Source organism: Athene cunicularia, assembly GCF_003259725.1.
Source record: "Athene cunicularia isolate RWA chromosome 4 unlocalized genomic scaffold, athCun1 chr4_part2, whole genome shotgun sequence".
In the NCBI taxonomy this organism is placed as follows: domain Eukaryota; kingdom Metazoa; phylum Chordata; class Aves; order Strigiformes; family Strigidae; genus Athene; species Athene cunicularia.
In genome coordinates, this window is record NW_020799099.1 from 29,358,656 (window position 1) to 29,385,249 (window position 26,594).

The following is a 26,594-nucleotide window of genomic DNA, read 5'->3' on the forward strand; positions in this document are numbered from 1 at the left end:
GGGGGGGGGGGGGGGGGGGGGGGGGGGGGGGGGGGAAAGAACAAAACCCACAAACCAAACAACAAAACCAGAGCGAACACTAACAGTGTTTTAGTATGTTGACACTTTAAAAAAAAAATAATATCCAGGCCTTGAAATAAATCAAATTTATTTCTATCTGTATACAGTTGCATTTGGAATTCTAACAAGAAATAATGGCATTATATACAAAGCCATGTGGTGAGGATTTAAAATACTGTTGATTCACTACTCCACTACTTACTATTCCTCAGTCTGAGTTAACGGAGCTTACAAGAGACTAGCCAGAGACAAATTGGGATCTGGTTCACGCTGCCATTCCAGTTTTACACCACTGGTTTAAACTAAGGTATATTGACACACTAATACAAGGGTTTATCATTAAGCATTAAGAATCATAATCTGTACTAGGACTTTACAGATGCTGCATGTGTGTGTATGCGGGCACATTTTTATATCTATATATTTATTACATATATTTTATATACATATGTATCCATAGTCATGGAATAGATTTACAAAGAACAAGATGAAGTCTATTGCTATTTACACAGTTCATTTATGCATTTTTAGTTCTATTTTACATGCTTATTCCATCTTTAATATTTCCAAATTAGTATGAATGTAAATTTTAAAAGCTTCCAATGTACAGAAAGAGATTTTTCTGAATTTTGAATATAAATCAGGAAAAAAAGAGAATCTCCCACTTACCAAGACAGCTGTAATACAATAATTTATTCTAGCAGTATTCAAAGACAAGAAAAGTCATAGACCAGACTGGCAAAGTTTAACTGTTAACCTTAAACAACACTATAATATAAGGAAATTCCTTATTAGTTTAACAGAAAGTTTTAAAGGTACAAACTCATTTCCTTCCACAGAGGACCAAGCAGATTAAGAATCCCTAAACCTGGCTCTGCTTTGTCATGATAATCACTTACCTCTTTGATAAAAACACTGATCGAAAACTAGTGGTTTTGAGATATTAAAATGGAGGATTCCTGTTGGGTGTGTTTGCATGTCCAGTTAAATTTTAAAAAGTCAACCTGCCTTTTGATACTGTGCCAGTAATTCTGCATTTTAAATCATCTGAACTTGAGATTCAAATCAGAGATCTCTAGGTTAACCAGTAATTTCTTTAATCCTCTCCATGTCTGTTTGAGTTAGCTCGAATTAGGACCTTAAAGGGTGTGATATGCTTAGTTCTTTTTAAAATGATGAAGTCTTGTGACCCTTTTTTCCCCCCACAGTGACCCTATGCCATTAAAAAGCATGTAACAAAAAAAAACTAGTCCAAAGCAAGGGGTATACTTTACCATCAAGTAAATCCATGCTTGCATTTTGCTTCACTGTTTCACTAATTACATTTCTTCACCAGGCGGAGACTTCATATTAACATGTGATTGCCCTCACTGTACATACACTGAACACTGTTCCTCCCAGCCCAAGTGCTAAATCAAGTCACAAAACAATCAAGCCTCATACCGCTGCACATAGAAATATGGAGAGCATCATGCTCTCCACAAAGATAAGGGACCTATCCAAAAGCAGATGATAAAAGTCAGTGGCAGAGGTGGGATTAGGATTGGTTTTGTGTCCCACACTTGAGTTTAGTGTTCCTTCAGCTTTTTCACATTTACTATATAAAATTATAAAACATAAAGCTTTTGCACAGGTGTTAATACATCTATGATCTCAGAAACAACAGTATAACATCAGAGCACATCTTGCAGAAACAACAAAACTACTGATTTCAGTTTACAATGTGTTTTAACTCCCAGAGGCCCAAAGTACTTCAAAGTTATAAAGTGATTATATATACATATATATATATATATGTATATATATATATATACACACACACACACACACACACACCCCTTTGTTAGAAAATATGGTAACTTCCATCCATTCCCCATGGAGATCAGCCTGTGACATTCTGCTTAAACAATGCTAATTTGGGAAAATATACCACCCAAAAAGTCATCATTTTGGTGCCATGCCTCACCAGAAGGACAGCGTGACAGCTGCTCGGTGAAGTATGGAGCTGCTGTGCAAAGCAGCTAGATGAGGTTTCAGCCTCGAGGGGATGACAGTAACAGAAGAGAATTGCTGACCTGGAGCAGATGAAAATGATGTGTCAGAGAAGAGAGATATGTGTTGGGTGGGCCATTAGTAACTGATTTAAGTTACAGAAATATAATGTGCAGTTCTTGAAAGCAAGTAACTACAGAAGAGAGATGTACTCCCCTTTTCGCTTACGGTTTGAAACCCTACTAACACCAGTTCAGAAAAGTCAAGGAATTCAAGCTAATTTTTAGTAATCAGTACGCACATTATGAACAGTACCAGTCAGATCTTGGTGAACACAAAAGAAATCAAAAGGAACCATTTTCCTGGTGTTTCACAATGCAGATCTGCTCCCTAGCTGTGGACTGTACTGTGTGTTTCTGCTCTAGCCTGCAACACATGCAACCTCTTCATCTATTCCCTCCACCTGTGGCTCTGAGAGTACTATGTCCTCTCTCACAGTCAGGAGACGTTCATTTGCTGTGCAAACCATTCCTGGAAGCATTTCCATAAGAATCAGACAACTAAAAGGGATCAAAATTCTAACCCTACATACACACACAACATTTTTATTTTAATTTAATGATGAGCACATTATCTTCTCGCCATAGCTGTTTACAAAAGCCTACTGCATTGAAGAAGAGAATCTGATCAACTAATGGTTAATGGTCTGACTGTGGCAATGTAAGCGCTGAGAGAATGAAAAACAGCAAAACAACCCCTTTTGTAACACAGTTACAAGGAAACACTGTACTAGCATATTGCCAGTTTACTGACAGCCTATATATCATCACTCTGCCTTGTTGCCATCACTTAGAGAATCCCAAATTTTTGCAAGATTCTTGAATTAAAGAAAGCATAATAATAAGTTTCCCTGCAAAAATAACACTTTCTTTTATCAGGAACAGGTAACGCTAATTCTTTTCTACTCAGCATAAAATCCTCTTTAAACAAGATGTACTGTATTCATCATATGATCTTTAAATCAAAAGCTATATAAAATTTAGGAAAAAAATGTGGACATAAAATGTTTAGATACATTGGCTATGAATGCACCATGTACAAAAAAGTACAAACCGATAGCCTATAGTCCTGAGATCTAGGAATAAGTATCACTCACTTCAAAGATAATACAGAAAAGTCACATACACTGTATATATGATGCTCCTCTTACTATCTAACTGGGGAGAACTGGGGAGATTCTACACCCTCATAAATGTTTTCAGACCTATTAACATGCTTTCTATATACTACAAGCATCTTACCTCACCTCTACATCTTCAGTGTCCTAGTCACTTTAATGTATTGTCTTCAGCATTTATTACCTTAATTTCCTTAATACAAAATTGATGAAAATAAGTATTACTCTGCCACCTCATTTGTTCTCATCACAGTTTCATTTGAGAAGACAACAAAACAATGTGGGTTTAAGAAGAGTTTGAACCCAATAATATTCCATTACTGCATTCAGATGCACTGCAGTCCCGAATATATCCCTGTATAAAGTACAAAGTCATCTGTAACCCAAAATTATTGCAAAGGATCCACTTCATTTCGCACTGATATTAACAAGTACCTCAAAGCAATTGAGCCTCTTACCTCTGACCTGCACTGATGACAAAATTACAGAAGGGTAAATAAAGCATGTAACAACTGCAAACAACAACAATAACAAGGGGTATGATCAGGAGGCAAAAATTCAAAAGAATTTAAAAGTAAGTTCTATAGAAAAGAATCCCGATTACAATTTTAAATGAAATTTTTCTGTCAGGCTATCAAAACTGTATCAGCCCATATCACCATGTATTCAGAGGCCTTTATTCATTTACATTTACAGGCACACAAATATATATATATATATATATATATATATATATATGTATACACACACACACACACACTTCTAATAACACCCTTTAAACGCAATTTAAAGTAGCAGTTACTCTCTTACATAAAGTTTTGAGAGGAAAAAAGAAAAGAAAACACAGATCTCACTGATATTACGAAACTTAATGGAAGCTACCTGTTGTGACATTCAGCCTATCTTTTATTCCTAAGTACATTTTAGGTACAGAGAAGCAAGTCTGATCACTACAACAGCTGTGGAAGTGGATACCAGTACTAGACAATGATCAAGTCGGATGAAATACAGTCACTTTAACTAGCAGAAGCTTCTAACACCTCAATTAAAAATGCAGCTAGCAGTTGTCTAATGCAGGCCAAACACGACTGATGTAAACCAAGCCCTTGGGCTTCACAGCATCCTTGAGTTACATGACACTAGAACCAAATAAAATTTTTAGATAAATGAAAAATTTCTTCAGTTCTTCTCACAGTTTAAAAAAAAAAAAGCTTAAACCTACTGCAGTACCAAGTTAGTCATGCAATTACAGCAAATATGTAAGATCTCTTTAGCCAAATACAAATATTTCAAAGCAGCATGGACCAGTTTCCAGATATCTTTTCCTCTGAATAGGAAAACATGTTGTTCTCTGCTATCTGGGCCAGTTTGTCTTAAATAGTGTTCTGCACTGTGGGCTGGCTCCAAATGGAGAAGCATGAGGAACACAAGAGTTACGCAAGTAAGTCGTCATCAAAAGCAAAACTGAGAAGTTTATAAAAGAGGTAAATAGAAGTTGCCTTCTTCACAAATTAGAACAAATGGATTTGTAATGTCATATTGGAAGTCACGTTTTAAGTGCAATATGGAATTTATATAGACTTGAATGTAGCCATCATGTTATTAGATCCTCAGGGGGATTTTGGCAGGTTTCCCCATTGCCCACTTTCAGCTTCATAACTGACTGGAGTGCTGAGAAATACCACATAATGTAACATGAATGTAGGTGTATTAAAGGTATTAAGGAAGCAATCAACTAAAAATTTCAAATTCATGTCTATTTTTTTCTATATTGCCATTCACAGGACACTGCACACTATTGCACATCATTTCATCAACAGCATTACTAAGCACAGGTCTTCTCTATGGAGAAGCTAAAATAGGAATCAGTGCAAACATGGAAGAACCTATTTGCCACTTGCATAGCTGTGCATATATACTGCTTAAAGCATATTTAGAATACCTAAAAACTCAGGTCATGGAAGGGTACAAGTCAAAAAGCAAGTTAAAAAATTGAAAACTAATAGCTGAGACTGAATTAAAATATGCCCAGTACATCAAATAAAAGTTTACCTAGCTGAAACAGATTTGATGGAAGTGAGATATGAATAGTGGTAAATTGGATAAAATGGTGCCCCTGACTGCTAAAACCAATTACAGTAATTATCTCCTAGATAGCAGAATTAAAAACAACTTCTGGTTTCCCCGTGTTAAACACAAAAACTTCCATGGATACTTCCAATAGAGTGTTTGCACTGTTTATCTAAATTAAGCCAAGTGTACACTTCACTTATCACACCACAGTGTCCCCATGAAATAAGGTACAAAGGAAGACTTGCAAAGTTCTACCAACTGCCAGTAGCTTGAACAGCCAATTTCTCTCAGAAATTAGAGTTATAATTTGGATTTTTTGTTTAAACGTAGCTATATCTCATAAAAACAAACAGAAAGCCAATGACAAACTTTTACACAGAATGAGCCCACTATCTATTTAACCAATTTACACTACAAAAGAAATAAAATTATGGAGTTAAAGCATCCACTCAAGATACTGCTATTTATACTGCAGTGACACTTAGCCACTCACTACACAAGATAGGGATCGTACTATGTTTATTCTATTTTGCAGTACCTACCTTATGTCTATGTCCACAAGTGCTAAGAGGTCCTATCACCTCTCCAGCTCAGGTAGTTCTACCTTCATGATGAACACTAACCTCTCAACCATCACTGCTTACAAATATTGCTGACCTTCAGCAATATAAAGGTGGTATCATTTCACTAAACTACACTGTCTGAAATGATGTTGCTGGTTTTGTACTGGTGGAAGTAATCTGCATGCCGTGCTGTCTAGTTGTACATGTACACTAGCATACAAATACAAAATTAAAATGCTGTTATCCATGTGCTTCTTCAGACCATAAATACAAGTCCAGTTGTTCAGGAAATGGCTATTGAGTTATTTGGTTATGTTTACTACAGAAAAATATTACTTACTAAAGTTAAAGAGTAGAGGGTAAATAAATACATTGCCACCTAAAATTTTATTTCCCTTTATTATTCCCATTATTATTTCCTACTTCTTCATGACATACATGTAAAAGGTATTTTAATGTAACAGTCTTTATAAGAGAAACATCAAAATGTAGTAAGCAGTGGAATCCACCTGCTTAATTTTAGCTTAAATGCTACAAACCTGAATACAACAATCTTAAAGAGTTCCAACATTATTCAGTAAGAATGGACTGAAGTTCTTAGCCAAGATTCAAAGCTATCAGTCAACACAGTGGAGGGCACAAAGCAGGAATACCTGGACAGTCTTCTAGATGAGAGCATTTGAAGCAGGATGAAGTTCAGTAGCACAAGAAACACAGTTACGGCACTGGTAGAACAGGAAAAAGAATTTGGATAGCAGCCACGAGCACAGACTGATAGGATCGATCAGCATATTTCTTAATCAAAGGATGACTGGAAAATGCTAATTATCATCAGCTGCAAAAATGTAAACATAGTCCTAGGGTGCTCCAAGCAAGTTATTTCCAATTCTTCTCATTCCTGAACAAACTACATCAGTAATTTCCTCAAAAATTAGACTTGCCACTTCTCAAAGTTCTGATCACCAACATCAAGGAGATGCTGAACCTGGACATGGCAGGAAACTGTTCTAAAAAAATGCACAAAAGGACATTATTGTTTGCTAACCCACCTGCTTCTGTTAAATGGCTACATATCATTAGACTGCCAGACCAAGGTTGGTTGGTTTAAACACAGTTATTCAGGTGCACAGTATATGGGAGATTATACTATGAACCATACTCTCAATACTATTTGACAAAGAATGAAGACAGATGCACAATTTGTGATCAGAAATAAAATCTTACAACCAGGTCCATTTGTGTGAATACAGAAAGTCTACTTTTAGAGATTTTCCACGTTTGTTAATCATCATTTGCTTTGTGAATCTCAGCTGCTAGAATGTTTAAGGGACGTGAAAAAATGCAAGTTATTAATTAAAAAATGCAAATGAATATTAATTCAAAACACTTTTTATAGTTCTTCTCAACTTCCTACAGGTGTCTACTGTTGATTATACAGTATTTTTCCCTATATTTTACATCTCTATTTTATAAGCTTAAAATAATGCAGTTTTCCTCCTATTCTCATCTGTTGCAACCCCTTCCTTCTCTTTTCTTTCAGAAAAAAATGGGCAGGAATTTGGCTAAATATTCATATTCCAGGAACTATAATTTCTTTACTTTTTAAAATATTCTATTCTGTAATCAGCTTTATTGAAAATAACTTTTATGCCTTTTATTAAGGTATCTTCTATATTGAACCAAATTTTTAACCTCATGTCCAGTGTGCATGTTGGTGTTTTGTCTTTGAAACTTCTCCCACTGCTTCAGAGAGAGGATGGTTCATAACTAGTATGATAAGGATCCCATTAAATAACAACAGCATGTAGTTTGAAAGGATCTGTGGAAACTAACATTACAGAGGTGGCAAATTCAGTTTAAACTTGGTTATTTTGACCCACAAAGTCTCCTGGTTCCATAATCTTAAAATGACTATGTGTGAGATGCACTATGCTTCTCTTTAATGCTATGAAATAGCTTAAATGAACGCTGATACCAAGATTTATTTTAACTCAAGTTGTAGCTCAGCCAAAGGATTAAACCATTTTAAAAGAACAGGCTTCACATTCTTGAATAATTTTCTTTAATATCCAAACATTTCCTAAGTTTAAGAGTGGATGCCACTCCTAAATTACTGCCACCTATCTAATGTGCGATTTAGACTAGAGTAAATAATTTAGTTTTATTTGCTTACTTTGATACCCAGTACCTCTTTATTTATTTTGCTAACAAATTGAATTTAAATGCTGGTGTTTCATTCTGTAAGAAAATTGTTGATGTTTTTCAATTAAAATATAAGCCCACAAGGAACTGATGCCTTACTGATACCTAGGGTCAGCAGCCTTGGTTGCTTTAGTAAACAGATACTTAAGTAAAGGAAAGAACAGAACTTCAATGTAAATGAGCCACCAGAGGGGGCTCATCTGGCCTTCTGAGTATAATAGTACTATATTGACATTGGCAAAAAGTTAATTAAACATTTTTATAGGGGTTGCTGACTGAGTTCAAAACAAAGCACATTCCCTGGCTGAAACTCTACATGCCTGAGAAGCTTAATGAAATCAGAAAAGGTTAGTTCTTAAACATGGACTACATTTCTGATTAAACAAAGATAATTTAGTTTAAAAATGTGTGATACAACATTTGCCTACACATACACAAGCCTTTCTTCATCCTTCTTTCTTTTCTCCACATAAACAGAATTTCAAAGTGTTATTACGGTACAAAAGGTTTAAGATTAAGTTTATAATTTCACCTAAAAGCTGTGAAAGTATACCGAAAGCAGAGCAACATAACTATTACAAAGATATTCATTTCTAACCAAATATAATTTGTTGTTATGACACTTACCTAATTCTGTAATTAGTTATGACACTTAGATGGGCATTGCCATATTAACTTTGAGTTTACTATCACAATTTAGCACTCATTTTAAATTGTAATGGACCCAGATTCAGAAAACAAATCCCTCAAGCTCCTGTTCTGAAGGATCCACTGGTTACCATCAAAGCCATGAACGTTTTTTGAAGAGGAGTACTGAAATAAGAATTCCTCAGGTGTTTACATGGTACTTATTGATGAAGAAATCAAGAGTTTTGCAGGGGTTTGTTCTGTTTGTTACTTTTCCATGGAACTAGGTGTCTAACAGTGGTAATTCAGATGGGGGACAGGCAGGAGAAGGATGATAAAATAATTTCCCAAAGGAAAAACACCTTTCAGAATAAACACCCAGGCAAATCATTGCAATTTTATAGATTTCTGCAGATTATGTACTTTAAATATTCATTCCCAATTAACACAACTCTACCACAGATTTAAGTAATGTATTTCTTTGTGTTACCATCACCAGCTTTCTAAACATTGCAAGATTAATCTGATTATACTTTTATTTTACCTCTGCTTGGATGTTTTGCTTTGGAAAATAAGATTAAACATAATGTGCTATTACATTTATCTGTTTTTCAAGCCAGAACTGTATTATCTTCAGTACCACATAAATGTGGTAAGCTTTATAGTGAACTCCTGTGCAATGTGAGGATACTATGAAAAGCTCTTTGCTATATAATCGCACCAATGCTTAAGCACTGGAAGAAAATCCAACCTGAGAAGACCCAATACTAATTACAGTTCCTTTAAGTTCCACTAATCACTCTGGAGTGCCAAGCTTCTCCACAGAGCTATTTCACCTTTGGTGAGCACAAGTTTTCATCATTTGCCCATATCAATCAGAAACAATCAGCAAAAAAGTTGCAAATGCTCTCCAGTACACTTTCTGAAGTCATCGTATTTTCAGATACAAATATATTTTTTCTTGTTTTTCTCAGTGAATAACTGCATTTTTTCAAGAGAGTCAGAAGAGGTTATTAAAAGCCTAAATTAATGGTCAGATTTGTCAACCTCCTGCTTAAAAACAGCTAATAAATTCATTCTCAGGACTGAAGTAAGATTTACTACCTACCCTCCTTGTGCCACAAAGTTAATGAGTTTCTTCACATCACATACTGACAGAAAGTTTATTATATATTGTTGAGTATCTTAGCAAAATAGCAATAATTGCATACATTTTTACAGCAGAACAGTACTAAGATTTTCTAGGAATTGGGGGTGTAAAATAACAATTATGGAAATACTTAAAGCTTTTGATCAGTATATACTCAGTAGCTAAAAGAGGACAGAAAACACTTAACTTACAACTGTTTTCTTCATGTGTGTTCACTACAGGGTAAAATTCATCCCTGTTCAGAAGTCAGCATAAGAAGACAACATATACAGAACACATATATTCTGTATATGTATTTATTTACACAGAAGCCTGAATTTCATAGTTCTTCAAAATGCAGCATAAGAGTGACTTCCAAACACTACCAACAGTTCATGCAGCACTTATATTCTGCAAAAGAAACCCGACCTTTATAAAGCTCAGCTTTATGAAAATAAGATTGCTTTCGAATAGCTCATGAGATTCTCATCATAGTATCAGGGCTAAACAGCAACTTGGAAACTGGACATTTAAGAGGCTTATTGCATCTTCACATGCTAATCTGAGAGTTATAGCTTATTTTACTGTAGGACTGCAAAGTACACTAATCGCTCGTGCGTGCTAGCTCAGATTGCACACCTTTCTTTCTCATTCTCTGACCAACATGAATACCCAAACTCTGAAAGTCAGGATTACACTGTAACACCTCCAAGATGCGAAATCACTCCCATGTATCCACTTCTGAACTTTAAAAGCTACTCTTGAGGACATGAGTGAAATGACAGCCTTGGCACAAGCATCACATACTTCTTACACTGCAAAGTACCACCCTTAAAAACATGTTGCCACTGGGTGAATGACTACATGGATTGAAAATGATGTAACAGGAAGTTATAATTTGTATTTGAATTCTGAGTCAAACCCTCTTCTCTCCCCCAAAGAAACTTTTCTCAGTGGGAAACTATGAAAAACTGCAAATTTCAAGATCATTTACAGCATAAGTTTACAGACATCTTTTAGTAATAAATAGTGCAAGCAGTGAATATATCTCCAATATCATTAAGGTACTCAGTGTGGCAAAAACACAGGGTGACATCTGTCTCAAAGCGGACACTATATGCAGGTATCAGACCACATTACACAAAACTCCAGCTCATGTGTGTGGAAAACCTGTTTTTTTTCAATGCACAGAAATAATGGAACAAATGCTAGTTGCAAAGTTAAAAAAGGACTCACACACAATAAAAACATCCCTTTCTTGAAAGAGTATTTCTGAATTCTGGACCTAAATTTTCTCAATTTTGGATACTGCTTATTAAGTGTCTAAAATGGGGATTAGGCTTTGGATTTCCTGAAGAGACTAATTAAGTTAAAAGCCTTGTGCCTGCTAAATTTCAAAGGTGATTTGGCACCAAATTCCTCGGAAAATTCACTATGATTGTATTTGAAAACTGTTATCCTTTTCACTTACTGATCAATTTAACCTATACTGATTATCTTTGAAATATTTTCTTGATTTATCCTTGATTTTCTTCAAAAAGAATTCAGTGAATTTTTGGTTTTACCATATGAAAGACACATTAGATACCAAATGTGTTTCATGGCAAAAGCTGACCAGTTCAAGTCAAATAAAAGAAATCTAAAAAAAAAAATTTGAAGCAGAATCTGAACGTTTGCTAAGGTTATCAAAATCCACATTTCAACCAAACATTAGCTGGGGGAAGTATTGTTAAATTCCTTCAGGAAAGGATGCATACATAACATTTCTGTGTTTCCCAGAAGGATTAGTCTCAAAGCACCTTGAACAAAGCCTTCACCTTTAAATATTCACAAAAACTAATGAGGCATATCTTATTCTGATTACCACTTTTTCTAATATCACCCACTGATAAACACTTTGTAGATTTTAGTATTTAAGGATCATTTACCTTAAAATAACAACCTATCTCATAAATAGATTGCAGAACTTCCTCCTAGTTGGCTCTTGCTCACCTCCTCCAATATTCCTCAGCTGCCTAACAAGATATTTTATCACCTAAGTCTCATCCCACTGGCTTTCTCCAGCATACGCAATAAACTTAAACCAACTTTACTGAAAACCTGCATTTCTCTTAACCCACTGAAATTCTCATTTCAGATAGAAAATGCAGTTAAAAGATGACTCCTCATTAGATGTTTTTCCCCCACTGATACAAAGGAAAACTGAAGTGACACAACAGAGAATGAGACCTATCATAATACAGTAACATGCATTTACCAGAAAGACTAAAAATCTGGTGTCTACAAGACACAAAGCAATGAATGAAGCAGCTTTGTTCTCTCCCATTACCCAGCTAAGAATGAAATACTTTTCACCTCCCTGAGATGTTGCTGTCCTGCTACCTTAAAAAAGCTACAAGATTGTGTCAACTAAGCCATAGCTATTAGTCACATTGGGTCAACAGTTTCATTACATTCATGACGCAAAGATAAAATTTTCCCTTTCTGTTGCATGCTGTGAAGTCCACCCCTGGATCCAATTAATAGCAGGTACAAATCTGTTTTTAGATCAAGTGCCCTACAGTTGCAATTTTTAGAACTGTTTGCTTTAGAAAAGTGTTGACATTGACCACTGTCGCTTGAGCATGAGTCCCTGGTGCTACATGAGAAACAAAAAGCTGAGTAGGGCCCTCCTTTGAAATATGCAGCTGAGTTTACTCAACACAACAGATGACTAAAGTATGATGCCTGCCTTTGTATGCTGTCTATTTTGACTGTTGTGATTTCTCTGTTTAATCAATATTCACTTTTTTGCAGTGAACTAACACTTCTTTACAACTTTCCTTGTAAGCTGCTTTTTAAGAAACATTCTTTCAACTGGGACACAAAGGATAAAGGACAAAAGAAATAAGCTACGTTTAAAGAAAATGCTACAACTGTAAAATCTTATTTTCAACCCATGTGTTTTTGTATATTTAGACTGTAGGCACTCCTACAGGACAACAATATTTCTTTATATGCATGTCATATCTAGCAAATTAAAAATCTGGTCTTATTAAAATTAGAACTTTTAGGCAATATCAACAAAACCAGACATGTTTTGTTAAAAATGACAAAAGGAGAACAAATTCACTGATTTCAAAGAATCTTTATAATCCTTCTCACCTCCCACTTCTTGCATTAATAACAGTGCTCAACTTATGTCTGCAAATACCATCTTTTCTTCCATTCAGAGATCACAATTAATAGTGAAAACATCTAAGAATGGGTATTGGGATACTTTGATTGCAACAAGCAAAAGATACTATTGCTAAGACCCAGCCTAACTTAAACAAAGTAAGTCTATTAGAGGCACAACCTAACAGGATCCGATCAAAGCTTTGTATAAGCAACAGGAGACTCAGGAGGATGAATGGGCAAAAATGATGCTAAAAATGCATGGGGAAGCACCCCCAAAACTATTCATGTACTTGCTCTCTCCGTTTTTTGAGGAAATTGTCAGAGTTTCACAAAGACAGTCGCCAAAAGGTCATAAATATTCACTGTGACACTCCCATCCCATTACGTTCTCCTAAACAGTATGGAATCTACAAAATTTCCGTCTGCAGAAACACAGATGAAAAGGACAGATCATTTAATTGGAGGAGACGAATGACAAGGAACAAAAAATGAATAAAGCAATGAAAGATATGTAGAAAAAGTAGGTTAAGAGCTTTGTCAGGACAGATAGCAAGGGCCTATTAAATGAAATTGTAAGGAAGAAAATTCATAAATCCTAAAAGGCTGGAATTCTCAGAGCATAAAATTAGAGCAGAGAATTCAGTTGCAGGTTGTTGTTAAGGTCACAACAACATTAAGAATCAGAAGACAACTAGACATTTTGTTGAAAGAAGAGTTTCTAGGATACATTAGCAAAAATCCAAATTTTGGTCTCAGATGAGATTTCTAAGAGCTAATAAAATAATTTTTAATTATCATTGATTATAAATACATCTCTCCAGACAGGTTCACATCTGCCTGCTTCAAAGTGTTTAACATAGCATCATTCCACTTTATAATAATATTAGTATTATTGCACCTGTACTTAAATTGACCTCAGATATAACAAAATTACTACTCATCGTGACAGCTTTGAAAAATTGCGTTATGGGGACTATTAAAAAATTTTGAAAATTAGAGAAATCTTCCAGGAAAATAAAAATAATGGCTTCCTTTTATATCTGTTTCTCTCATGATAATTCTGCTTATGCACAGGTCTTCTCTATTTTGTCTATTTAGTTCCCTTTAAACAGCTCGTGATTTGCTTAAGAAGAAAAATGTCAAACACATAATTTAAAAGAAAATACAATCACTTCCAAAACAAAAATCTTGGTTAGTCTAGGGTCAGAAAAATTTGCTTTCACTTTTATTACTGTTATCTTAAGAACTGAACCTCAGCTTTACTTTGTGACCAATCCAGTTACATTTTGTCACCTCTCAGGAAACGTCTTCATTAAAGTATCTTACACAAAAACAGTTCCAGTAGAGCACACATACTTCCACTGCCACGTCAGTATACATGAGGGCAGAGGCACTTTACAGCATCCCTTAAACTCTAACCTTCAAGTGTCACAGCTGTGCTCCTTCTCCATATCAGAGAAGACTCAGCTATTCTTTCTTCTCAGGGGTGTTCAAGTAGATGGAAGCCAGGCACTCATATCTGGTGAAACAACAATACACTCCTGATGGGAGCAGCTAGAAACTGAGGCTGTGAAGATCATTTCAGGATCTTCCTGCCCTCTAATATCAATTAAGCCAAACTGAGTCATAATAGATAATTTAACCTACGACTTTAGCATGTCCTACTGTCACCATTTCAACAAATAATTTAAAAATGGAAGCCAAATTCACTTCAAAACGGAAGTGGTTGCAATCCTCTTTCTTTGACTGATATACACTGGGGAAAGAGTGGAAAGGTGTATACACCATCTAACCTTAGCCACATAAAGTGTGTGGAGTCTACACTCCAAAGCAGCTACTCTCCTCTATTAAGCCAGATGTCTGGACAAATCTCATACTCAGTGAAATTAACACCAGTTAGTGATAACTTACCCTCAGGAATTAACTTTCTAGACATTTTACACAGAAAGTTTATCAGTGGAAGTTTTCACTTTAGCAGGAATTCTTGAATGAATGCTGCAAAACATTCCAGGAATAGTACCTTCCAAATTCATACAGATGCATTTGTGTCATCTAGCTAGTCCTGGAGCCCAGTTCAGCTGCTCAGAAGACACTAGGCACCACCCACAAGTACGGTGTGCTACTTCTGAACCTTAAATATCTGAAACTGTGTATAGGATGTGTTTGTCTCCCCATGGTTTATAAAGGCAGTCTACATGATCTTGTCCAAGTTGCAGTGAAATCAGATCTTTCTATTGAGATAGAGCACATGGACAGATAAGGATTCATGTCACTGTAGCTTAAACATTCAGTGGTGCTTATTCCAAAAACTGAGTTAGCCCTCAGAACCCTAAGCATTCCAGGTGAGAGTTGAAAGGATATAGGTCATTTGCACACTACAGGACTTAATATCAGTCCCCAGCTGTCCCTTCATAAAAGCCTTCATAAGACCCACCATTTCTCTCTTATCTACATCTGTGCTAGATGCCTTGGCAGGGAACCCTCGTGTGCAGGCAGGGAACCCTCGTGTGCAGGCAGGAAGCACACAGCTGTACTCCAGCCCGTGTCCCCAACTAGAGGGCAAGATGGCCAAGGAATGTTGCAAGCTGTACCTGCTAGTCATATTTAAACTACAGTTTATAGTTATAAGTATTTATTTTAGCTATTTAAACACACAATCACCACCTCTCAGTAATATTTTTCCAATTTTACCACTAACAGATAATTGAACCTGAAAGGGCCAGGACTGCACCACTAACAGCTATACAATGCTCGTAACTAGGAGGTGGCAACAATGCATTAAACCTTGTTTTCTCAAGATCTTCTACACAGCTCTGTATAATATATGCTACATATATATATATATACACACACATATACACACACACGCCAGGCTAGTCAAGAAAAAAACCCCACAGGCTGCTAATACTTACTAGCTCCTAGTTAACAGAAAGCTGCAGAGAGCAGCACAGACAAGTTTTGCTCACTTACACAGGAAATCTATCAGTGTTCCCACTGCCCTCCTGTCAGTTTGACAGTAATTTCTGATGTTGTTCTTTAGTTTACTTACTGCTTAAATAAACCTTCTGCTTACAGTCACGGTCACTTCGAAACTATTCAGAAAGCAAGAACTACATGAAAAGGATATATAAAAGCCTGAGAAGTACATAATTCATACAAAATCTAAAAATACAAGCAACTTATCAGAGATTACTGCATAGTAGAAAGGCAATGAATGGTCTTACAATGCACACATGATTAAAAAAAAAAAACAAAACCAATTTACAGCCACCTGACATTAATGGAGAACTAGTTATTTGTGGCGCAAAAGCACCTCTTGACATTGTAACGCTGTATTCTAGCTAGTAATTTCTCATGATTCATGCACTGTAGGTTTATCTGAAATAGACTACAACAATCAAACTGCAATCAAAATAATCACAGAAGTATGAATTTGTCTCTCCCATTTACTAAGTTTAGAGCCAAGAACTTACACGTTTTTTCCAGGAAACTGGAAAGTGGCATTAAAACCAGAGAATCCATAGAGCAGTCTCACATGAATCAGCCCACAAAAACACTGCTGTCTTTGGTTCGTTACATTAATACTCATTATTATCCTCTCTAGTTTTGTGGAGGCATGAAGGGCCACGATTACTATAGTCCTCCAGAATGTATCAATAGACAATAGCAAGAATGACCCTGCAGAATGCCATTTCCCGAGACAGTCACCCTTAAACCTGTCTCCAGAGGAGGGACACACAGCACTTAGTGACACATCAACTTCTAAGTAACACTAAGAAAGAAACTGTAAGTCACTCCTCTACCAATATGAAGTTTCTCAGGAGTGTTCTGCTTTCGATGGGTCAAAACAAGTTCCTCGCGCAACTCCACAAAGATAACGTCCTTGGGTGAGGATTCTGGAGGTTCTGCTGCGCCTCTTGCGTCTCTACAACAATACAATCCCCCCACACTGTGCAAATGCAGGAGCTGAACCGTTGGGAAGCTGAAATAACAGGTTTTTTTTCCTGAAGACAGGTAGTATGAGATGGAGATGTACAGCATAATAATACTGTATGTCACCCCAAATTTCTGTACCTCTTAAGTGGTGTGAATTAAGCTAAAGAGAATTCTCTTTGCAATTTTTCTAAGACCATTATGACTCTTGCTTTAAAGTGCATTAAATCTTGTTTGCAGGATAAACAACTATGTGAAAACAGACTTGGTAAAAACAATTTTCCTCAACTCTTAATCCCAGGTATCCTTTCCTGCCAGTGGATTAATTGCGGCACAACAGCCAATGAGTGTAATAAGCAGGTGAAATATAAATGACAGGCCACATAACAGTATTCATTCCTTCCCTTCCAAGCTACTTCTATAGCAGAGTCAAGATAGTCACATCAAGAGGGAGAGAGGCAAGCTCAGTCTGAGGAAGGCTGTGAAGCCAGATTTTGTTACATAATTTGGAAGCATATACTACAACTACACCATAGTAAATGAGGGAATCAAAGCATTTATAATTGCCACCCACACGTTCTGTAAACCAACAGATAATTAACCAGGAGCTTATTACTAATGTTAAAAAAAGAATTATAGACTTAATTAATGTATATTTTCACAACACTGAAAATAAACTAAGAAGTTGTCTTCTACTGAATCTGAAAAACATTAGACCAATCAAAAATAAAAAATAAACACTATTTGTTAGAGGTACTCACTGTTTGTACCATTCGCTTCCTTCTCTCCCACTGGACTTTAAAATTTTTTTTCATCAGCAAAATAGAGTACCTTATTTTCAGTTCCTGAGAATTTGTTGTAATCACTTCTTTCTTTGTGTGTCTTTTATTTCCTTTTTTTCACCAGCCCTTTTTCAAATTTGGCATTGCTTATTCCATAATGAGCTATCGACCTCTTAATTTCTAAGCAGCTCATACAGTTCTCCAGCTTTCCTTGTATTCACCATGGCTGCTGGCTTATGAATGATGTGCACATGTTCACTAGCACCGTTTTGATATCTATACGTGCATTCTGACACTACCTGAGACTTAGGGAGTTTATATCTAAAGCAAAACACTGCCTGCATACTGATTCCAAAGGATAAAACATTTAGGTTTAGTTGTATTGATACTCTTTCCCGTGTCATCACATTTAACTTTATAGGATATTTTTTTCCTGACCACTGTTTTCAATACTACTGTTGGAAATTACTTATCATATATTATTTAAAACACAGATGTTTCATGATGCCTGTCCCCTTATTTCACCTTCAGCAAATCACAGTTGTCTGTCAGGTTTTAACAAGGCATGAAATTATACCTCAGCAAAGTAAATTAACAAGCAACACCAGGGACAGCTGTTGTATTTCTTTGTCATCAGTTCAGATATATCAATTTATATTCCTCAGTATATCCTTTTTTTTTAAAAAAAAAAAAAAAGATTTACATAATAAGTAATGAAGCAAAAAATTAAATACCTTTACAATAATTCTTCTCTCCTTACGCTGCAAGGTAGCTTTGTACTAGCTTATGATCAGGAAGATGCTTGCAGTGTGTAAAAATGCTACAATTAAAACTTGTATTCCCCTGAACATATTCACTGAAGACAACACAAAAACATATGCCAGGCAACATATGAGATTAAAGTTCAAGGCTCAGTTTATCTCAGAAAGACAAAAGAAAGGCATGGGGAGAGCAGTGGGAAGATTCATCTCCAGTGGTCACTGAAACCTTAATGAGAGCTGTGCAAGACACTCTTAATGTGGTTTTAGGGTCTTGAAACCATCTACAACCAAAAAAAAATATCTGCTACTCTTCACCAGTGTATATGCATATCATTTAAACTCTTACTATGGATCTTGCTAGTGTGTTTTCTGTTTTTCAACTGGGTTAGCCTCACCTTTTGCCTTACTTGCACTGGACTCTCATCAGGATCTCCAAATAAGTGACTCAAACCTGTATTCTCAGTGGAATCAAAAGAAGGTATTTCAAACCTTTTTTCAGAGGGCATGAGAAGAACAGGGGAAAAAGCTAAGTGCTCCAGAGATCCAGCAAGGGAAGTATTCAGAGAAAATGATAACTCTTGTCACTGTGCATCAGCAAACATGTCTTTCATAAAAAGGAATAAATTTACCATTTTGTCTATGTAAACAGACCATTCATGCTCTTAAATTTCTGTCAAAATGAATGGCTATCATATTTAGAAATTGTGCTTCTATAAACATATAGAAGTGGACTTTGTTCTACTACTTATTCTACATAGAACATATTAAAATACCTGAAATTTTGATCTTTTACAAGTACAGTACAGAAGTGTTATTTTCATGTTGATTAGCTGAACACAGAACAAATCAGCTGTGGGGAAAAAGAGGTAGAAAAGACTTCTGTTTTCTTATTTGTTCACCAGCTAACGTTAATAGAAATAATACATGCAAACTACCTTTGAAAAAAATTACAAAACTGATCATAAGTAATTGCCACCATGGTCTACAAACCTTAGTAAGTTATATAGTTATTTGTCTGTGTATCATGACAACCAGTTTTACAATACTGATTGATTTATTTGGAATACTACCACAGTATAACAGAAATACTTTAATCAATATCACCATTAACTGCATGGAATTATTTCTGGCAAAAAGACTTGAGGCAAATATATTGGAACTATCTCGTGGTTTAAAAATATTAGATTTCTCTCTCGTAGCAATCTGCACTCAGAAATAAAATAAATAAATAAATAAATAATAATAATAATAATAATAATAATAATAATAATAATAATAATAATAATATATCCTTCTTCCTCCCCATGTTGTCTTTTCTGTTTATACCAATATGATGGTTGAATATGTGAATTATACAGCCAATTGCAGCCTTCAGCAGGAAGCTGCATATATGCTTCTCTGCAACATGCCTCTGTGATACTGTCCCCCAGTTCTTTAACAAGAAGTGAATAGATTAAGCACTAAATATAGAGGTGCATAGGAGGACTTGAAATAAGCCAGTCCAGCCATCTGTGAAGATAGAGTGTTGCCATAGCTTCATTAACTTATTGACAACCAAATCAAAAGAGAATTCAAAGAAAATAGAACCAGAATTGCTTGTCTACAGTTCTCCAAGCAGGATTTAATTGGTTAAATAAGGGATATTTATTCTGAGCTGTATATAGTACCAGTCATAAGTTATTCCAAACAGAAATTACCTTACTAATTCTTTTATTAGGCCCTTATTAAATCAACAGTCTCAAGAATCTTTTCTCCTCCTCTTCTCAGTATTTTTCTCTGAAGCACCCTTCCAAAACAATACGTCCAATGCTTAAAAGAAATCTGTATTGACTGATGTCAGTCTTTTAAAACTGCTACTATGTTTACCTTAAAAGTGCTTACAAGCTCCTTCCTGTTCAGATTATCCCGTAAGAATTGTCTGCAGAAATTGTCAACAATATACTTAGCATTTGAAAATGCCTCTAGTCAGAACTGCACAAATAATTTATAAAGAAATTATGGTCCTAACAGCATTTCAATACAGATATACCAGAGGCAGAAGTGCATCCTTCTTTCTGAAATGTCACTGCATACGATCCAGATGCTGAAAAGAGTTCAAAGTCAATGTATTAGCAAAGGGACAGAGTGGAGCCTCTGCTCACTCTTGCTAGGGCATCAGACAGCATAAACACCTCGAGTGCAGATTAAAGATGTCCACTGGTGGTAAGGACCAGTGACAGGCTATTAGTCTTCTGGAGGATAGCTGATGCCCGTAATTCCTAAAAAAGAAGACAGTTTCTTCGCCCATGTGAATCCCTTTAATGAGTATAGGCAGGTTTTTTTAGCCCATTGTACTTCTCAAATTCCTGGGCTTCAAAGCAACCTGCTACTCCATATAAGAGTGGTACCCCATGAAGGATTTTTACATCAAGTGCAGAAGTATCTTCAATGCTTCTGCAAAACTGAAGTTATACCTAGAGAAGAATGCTTTGTATAATAAGAAAAATGATGGCAATGAAATTTAGAACTATGGTAGCTTTGATATAATTTATTAATGTCTATACTCCATTAGTATCACATGTATGTGAACATTTGCTCGTAACACACACCAGATCACTGCACACTTTGGGGGGACTAGGCACGGGATCAGTTCTTAGGCCAAGGAAGAAAATATGCCTCCATGCTCACATATTGCCCATTCTCTAACCAGGCTTCAGAAGTGTCTGCAACTATATAGAAACAGACATTTTAGATCAGAAAAAACATGCATATTTTCTGTTATTTTGTCCTCAGATGCAGTCACACTAGTAAAATCAGATAGAATTCAGCATATCTGCAGGACTCCAAATAATGCATTTGTTGTCTACAAATGTTTATAGTGCTCAACGTGCAACATGGCTCAACTTTTGTATCCTGTCACAGACTTTTCTCCATATTCTCACCTAAGATTTTTTCAAGTCAGGTCTGTACTTTGTATCTTCAATGAATAAATATTTATAACTGATATAACACACATATATATACACATGTGAAATACTTCCATTTCTCAGAGACATGAAAAGATGAACAGAACTACTGAAAGAGAAAACAAAGTAGAAATAAATTAGCCAGTTTAAATCAATCTTACCTCTTTTCAGTCTGAGTTTAAGGCTACTGTTATGATATTGGAAATCCACTCGCCTGACTAGTGCTAAGTAATTAAGCCCACCAAATAATACTGAAAATTTGAAAAATTCAGTTCTTAGGGCAGCATAATCAGAGTAGCAGTTTTTCTTCTCTGTTCCTTGCCTAATCATAAAAGTCTCCTTGAAATATTCTGGAATATCCCCCCCATATTCTTTGATTAAACTAAAGGAAAAGCTTCAGCATCTGAGTTACTTTAATACACAGGGCAATTGCTGAAGTTCCACCAGTACTGCATGAAGTAGAATGAAGAAAACAATGTTGAGTTTTTACTTTACAACATAAGGTGCAAAACTGAGATTCTGATTTCAAATGGATTTTCTTGTATCTGCACTTCGTATTTGTTTTAACATCTCTCAAGTTATATCAGAGTAGTTAAGAAATACTAAGAAAGAGAAGTACTTGGGAAAAAAATGGAAATAAATATAAAAATATTTTCTGACAGTTCATAAAGAGCTTGAATTGCGTAAGACCAGCACTTTAAAATTTTAATTTAGTATTGGGTTACGTCAAACTAAATTACCTACAATGCCCGGGTATAGAGTTGTTGCTACTTTAAAATAGAGTGCTAGATAAGGAAAAAATTCAGAAATAGTTACTTTTAAAGGATTAAACAGCTACTATTAGTTTTGAAACCCTCTTCATTAGCACTTTCTCTCTTACTAGTTTTCAGGAACTTGCTAACTAGATGGTGTTTAGTTAAGCTATGATAATTACATATACAAGGGAGAAAATTAAAATACTGGTTAAATTCTAGCTTGTAAATTCCCAATCTCCTTCAAGATATATTTTTAGGCATATTTATATATGATACATAGGTAAGAAGCTTTTCTCTTCCCTATCTTATAGTTTATTTACAAATTATAAATCTTGATTGGGACTAAGAACTTCTGAATCCTGTTCTCAGCTTTGCCACCAGTTACATGAACCTGCCAAAAAAAAACATCTAATGCTTTTGGTTTTTTGTGTAAAATGGATCTTCTAATATTTTTCTTGAAGTATTGCTAAGGAGGACAACTCCATCTCTCTCACTTGCATAAACATTTTGATGTAGACAGACTCAAGATGAAAACAACAGTTTAAATTCCAAGTGTAGTTTGTCATGCAATGTACGTAAAATTAAATTATTTCAGTACAGCTTGTAGAAAATTCTTTGCCATAAGTGGCATGACTGAAAAGGGCACTATCATATAATTTAATAACTCTAGAAAAAGATGACCAATCCATAAGAGGTCTGAGACATAACAGGCACCTGCACAGGCAATCTTTGCTAAAAGAAATTTTCAGTGGAAAAGTTTCATACTCTCATACAGGTTTGGACATTTTCTTTGATTCACTTTTACCAACCATCACAGCAGATGCATAACCTATAATGACACAACATGAAAATCTTGCTCCTTAGATTCAAAACCTTAATAAAAGAGGAAAAATATTTGCTCTTCACTAAAATATATCAAGTTAATAATAGCAGACATTAAAGATAAGGCATGTGGCAGGGTTTTCATCACCATCAAGCTGTAAGTCAAAATGCCAAAATAAAACCTTTTTTTCCAGTAGTATGAATATAATCTAACAGTAAATAACAGAAGAGAAGAACTTACAGGTAAAACAATCTTTTAGCAATTTTCTGCTATGACAGAGCTTCATATGGCCCTTCACATTACTTCCTGGGTTCATTTCCTAGAACAAACAGAAACAAGACACAGGTGAAGCCAGTTATATCATGTTGAAATACTGTATACCTAAACTTAATAGACTTAAGTCATGTTATGAAGCAAGCTTTGGTAAAATTTTTAATGCTGGTGTCATCCACATGATGGTAAAACAACACTTCTGGACTGAAAGATAGTCTTAACTAACTTTTATCAAATCCTGTACCAGATACTGGTTCTCATTCATCTTTCCGTAGACTTTCAGACTAATTTGAGATAAATTAAAGATTAATCCTTGATCTTCCTGAGCACAGGAAAACCATATGTGATTTTCCCTCTATCAGCCACACTAGTGAAAAAAAACTTTTTTGTTGCCAGCTAACCCGTACGGCATTAGCAGAATACTGTTCAAGAATAAAAAAAAATGTCAAAACACGTAATTTGTTCACTAGCAACGTTTTTTACACACATCTGCTTGCAAAACAAAGAGTAAAACACATTAAACATTTAACTAAAATAGTTGTCTTATGAGGGCAACAAATACAAGCTCTGTCCAGCAAAGGGCCCAAAGCAGCTAAACCTGAGCTGCACAGGAACGTGTTTGCAGGTGAGTGTTTGCAGTGGGCAACTCCCTGCTGCGGCCCCCCAGCTGCCACCCTGACCTGTTCCCCAGGGAGGGTTGATGCTTGCCGAGGGCTCAGATCAGCACATTCTGGAAAGACTACTGTAGACTATGACCCTCTGCTGCTCTTCCACACTGGCACCAATGACGATGCCAGGGGCATCAAGCACTGACTGCATTGCTGTGGGTATGATACAGCGGTGTGTGAGGGGTGTCAAGGGCAGGAGAACTCAGGCAGTTTTCTCCCTAATCCTTACAGAAAGGTGGTGTGAGGAGGAGTAAACAGATCCCACAAGTCAACAATTTACTGTGCAGTTGGTGTGGGCAACGGGGTTATAGTTTTCATATGATAATGGGATGCTCTAAAAGGATAGAAGATTGTTTTGCAGAGATGGTATTCATTTAAGTGGGGAAAAAACATTTTTGCCAACAGGATGGCCAATTCAGTAATGAGAGACTCAGACTAGGAATAACAGGGGCAGGAGAGGATGATCAACAATCAAGTGAGGATGAGAAAGACCAGATTGGAAATCGAAGAGTATAGGGCCATGTGAATAAGAGAAACCTTATAAGCAAAAAAACAGGGCTGTAGGGGTCCCCACCCCAACTGTGTCCACATACATAGGGAAATGCCTACCAGACAGAATTCTGGGGAAAGCTCTCCTACATTTTGTGGGAAATCAGCATGCTTTTGTACCTCTCCAGAGCCTGTATGCTAATGCACACAGCATAGGGAACAGGAGGAATTAAGAGGTCTGCATGCAGTTGGACCTCACTGGGATCACAAAAGACATGTGTAGGGTAACTCACACAAACATGAAGGGGAACAGATGTTCCTAATGGTGTATCTGCAGCACAAGGAGGACTACAGAATATGGTCGCCTGCTGCTGAATGCTAATGGCAATCTGTCACAGAGGGTATAAGGAAGGCAAATACACTGAATGTCGTCTTCATCTCACTCTTTACTGATAAAGCCATCCCTCAGCAATCCCAGGTCCCTGAGATCAGTCAGAAAGCCTGGAGTAAGGTAGATTCCCCCTCAATGGGTAAGGATCAGGTCAGGAAACATTTATACAAACTGGACACACACAGATCCATGGGCCATAATGAAATGCACCCACATGTACTGAGGGAGCTGGCTGATGTCACTGTGAGATGACTCAGTCATTGAAAGATCATGAAAGAGCATAGTGATCGAGGTGAGGAGCAAATTCTGAGAACTGGAAGAAAGTAAACATTGCCCCTACTTTCAAAAAGGCCAAGGAGGATCCAGGAAACTGCGGGTCAGTCACAGCCTTACCTCAATCCCTAGAAAGGGAATTGAGAAAATAATCCTGAAAACTACAGCCAAACACAAGAAGGACAAGAAGGTGTTTGGATGTGATGAGCATGGATATAAAAAGGGGAAATTATGCCTGACCAACCTGATAGCCTTTCACAATGAGAAGGCTGGTCCAACGGACAAGGAGAAAATACTGAACACTGCTTAACTTGACTTTAATAATGCTTCCATTTCTGTCTCCCATTGTCTCCTCCCTGATAAAACTGAGGAAACACGAAATAGATAAATGGAGACTGAGGTGAACAGAAAACTGGCTGAACTGCTAGGCTCAAAACCTTGTAGATCAGCAGCACCAAGTCCAGCTGGAGGCCAATCATCAAAGGCACAACCTCAGGTGTTAATACAAGAGCCAATACTGTTCAACTCATCAGTAACTTGCACGATAGGCAGAATGCAAGTTAAGAGATAATATTATCTATTACAGATAATACAAAACTAAGTAGTTGATACACCAGAGGGTTGGGTTCCCATTCAGAGGGACCTTGACAGGGGAAGAAATGGGCCAACAGTAACCTCATGAAGTTCAGCAAAGGGAAATATGAAGTCCTGCACCTGGCAGGAATAGTGCCATGCACATTGGCAAAATAGCATGCAAGAGACAACAAGTTGGCTGTGAGCCAGAAATGTGTCCTCACAGCAAAGAAGGCCAACAACAACCTGGGCTGCATTCGGAAGACTATCACCAGCAGATTGAGGGAGGTGAACCTTCTCTCTACTCAGAACTGGTCAGCCATCCTGAATGCTGGGACCAGTCCTGGGCTCCCTAGTACAAGAGAATCATAAGTTTACCGGAGCAAGTCCAGCAAAAGGTCATGAAAGTAATTAAAGGGCTGGAGCATCTTTTGTATGAGAAGAGGCTAAGAGAGATGGGGCCCTTGAGAAGAGAAGGCTCAGAGGGATCCTACCCATGTTTATAAAAACCCGATGAGGGGCAGAGTAAGGCAAAACCAGACTATTCTCAGTAGCATCCAGTAAAAGGACAACATGCAATGAGCATAAATTAAATACAAGACATCCCGTTTAAACTTTTTTTTTTTCCTTGTGAGGGTGATCAACAAATAGTACAGATTGCCCAAGATGGTTGCAGAGTCTCCATTCTTGGAGATATTCAAAACCCAACTAGACATAGTCCTGGGCAATGTGCTCTAGGTGACCCTGCTTTGACCAGGGGCTTGGACAATCTACAGAGGTCCCTTTCAACTTCAAAAGTTTTGTCATTCTGTAAACTGTTTTATTTAACTCGGTTCTGTTAAAATAAATTGAAAATAGGTTAAATTAATCACCCATTAAATCTCATCTTCACAATGTGTGAAAAAATACAATCAACCTTGTTGTGCTTTAGCTAGTGTAAAAAGAA

At 36.4% G+C, this 26,594-nt stretch overlaps 1 protein-coding gene across 1 annotated transcript in view; it reads right to left on the minus strand.

The window, feature by feature from the left end:
* MARCH1 (membrane associated ring-CH-type finger 1) overlaps positions 1-23,272 on the minus strand; it is a 174,104-nt gene extending 150,832 nt beyond the window's left edge. The window contains exon 1 of the mRNA XM_026847505.1: positions 23,222-23,272. The gene's annotated coding sequence lies outside the window, so the exon portion shown is untranslated. The remainder of the gene's footprint in view (positions 1-23,221) is intronic.
* Positions 23,273-26,594: the final 3,322 nt, after the last annotated feature.